This window comes from Nicotiana attenuata, unplaced genomic scaffold, assembly GCF_001879085.1.
Source record: "Nicotiana attenuata strain UT unplaced genomic scaffold, NIATTr2, whole genome shotgun sequence".
In the NCBI taxonomy this organism is placed as follows: Eukaryota; Viridiplantae; Streptophyta; class Magnoliopsida; order Solanales; family Solanaceae; genus Nicotiana; species Nicotiana attenuata.
This window is the reverse complement of record NW_017671987.1, coordinates 46,957-49,209: the sequence shown is the minus strand read 5'-3', so window position 1 is coordinate 49,209 and position 2,253 is coordinate 46,957.

Sequence of the window (2,253 nt, the reverse complement as noted above, 5' to 3'; positions counted from 1 at the left end):
GTAGTAGAGAGTGACGAGAGTGACAAGTAATTATAACGTAACCTTATGAACAAGTTATCTACATGAATGCAGGAATTTATAAGTAACCTATAAGTATGTTGTCTATATGAACGCAGGAATCAGAAAATCCTATAGGCAAGTTATCTACCCTTTGCATGCATTCATTCTCATCCCTTTCCACTAGCCATCCCCAATAGCTATTACAAATTATTACAGACCTGAGTGAATCAAGAAAAGTAAAAACAAAATTACATCAGAAACTCAAGCTACAACCAAACAGTCTAATTCAGACTCAAAGTCCAACAATATGAGATAAACCAACTTCCAAGATCAGATTTCCAAAAGCCTTTCTCATGTTTGGGATGTATCAAAGTTCCCAAAAGTCTCAAAGGAGCTCCGGGCAATGCTTACACCCCAAATACATTGAAGAATTAGATCATGGTGCAGTGTGGAAAGGCCAGCCCTCAAATGTCCAAGTTCAGAGGGAACTCAAGGTCCCAAAGCAGGGCTCATAGGAGGGGGGCAGAACTTAAGAGTCTAAGAGAAAGTGTAAGTGCATAGAGAGGAATTAGGGAAAGCCATGGCAGGCGGGTGGTCATGCCCAACAATTAAGAGTGCTGGCACACCCCTGACTAGCCTATTAGCCAAATATGAGGAGTTAGGATCCATTGAGGACCAGGTTCCGACCTGGGCAGTAATTTGGATACTGCCAGACCAAGAACCTTAACTCAAACACATAAAGGAATAGGGGGTAGGGATTCACAATAGAAACAGGTGCAAGGAAAGAACATACATAGTTTAATCACTGAACATGAACAGCAAAGTAAACAAGAGTGCTGAAATTATAAAGTAAACACATAGGGGGTGAGGCAGAAAATTGAATCAGAACATACCAGTCTCAGGGAAAACAAGTAAAAGCAGTAATCTCGAAAAGGCCAAGTTGCAAGCAAAGTAGTTCCCAAAGATTTCAAGCAAAGCAGAGTATTGAAAGAGTATTGAATTCAAACCAGTATTATAAGTGTGTAAGTATTGAATTGGAAGTTAAGGATTGGTAGTGTGTCCGTCCTCTTAAAAGTGCAGAAGGGCTGTCCCTTTTATAGTGCAGAAAACAAGTAAGAGAGGCAAGGAAATAACATTGAAATCAATCTCCCTTTGGTTAAGGGATTCTGATTCAACGGGTAAAATCCAGTTAAGGAAAGGAGTTTTAATTAAAACCTTTTCAAAGTAGCATAAGAAGGGTAAATACATAGGAGTTACTTAGGGAAAACAATCAATGGTACACGGTTTGTGCTAAATATGGCAAGGGAATCAATCAAACAGCCAGTGAAACCAAAATTACAAGTTCAATTAGAATGAACCAAGTCAGGAAAGGTAAAGGAAGTTCAATCAAAGAAAATCAGTGACAATCTGACAGCCTTATTAAAAGGATTTCAGAATCAATCAATTAGTTGGTAAACCTTTTGAAAGAGGAGTTTCTCATATATAAAGCACACAAATAAGTGAATCAAGAAGGGATTGTAAAGTTATTTGGAAGAGAAGTTAATCAAAGAGAGGTCCAGAATCATAAGCAAAAGTGGTATAAGTCTAGTTTACAGACTCAAAACGAGTCTGGGAGTCCAAGGTCCCAAAATAGAACCCTAACTCGCACACAAATCAAAATTGCCAAGAAACCCCCAAATCCTAGGGTTTTCGAATTGAATCAGACATAGAGGTGAGAAAGCAAGCCACTTGAGAGAGGCTCGGAAGTCTTTTCCAAAGACTTATGAGAAACAAACATNTCTCTAGCTATTAATCACAGATTTATCAAAATTAACCGAATATATGCAAAAATAAAACCACCACATAAATAAGAATTCTTTATCTCCAAAAGCTACATGCAAAGATCTCATTCCATATTTTTAAGTGTGACCAGCAGCATTAGATGCAAGGCCAAAAGAAAATTTCATGGATGAAGTACTAAATAAGGTGACGAAACACAAAGAAAAAAATATATAAGATTCCAAAAAAACTAAACAAAAAGGGACATTTTTCAATGGGTGGTTGAAATCCATTGAAAAATATATAAAATAAAGTCAAATATACAAAAATCTAAAGAAAAGATTTGAGGTGATTTAGACTAGTTTTTAGCCAAAAAGTAGTAGTTGAAAATCAAAGTTTAAAAATTTTCTCTACGATACGTGTATCAAAACATGTTTCTCATATATATCTCACAATACAGGAATACAATGGATGTACAAGAGATATACATTTGAT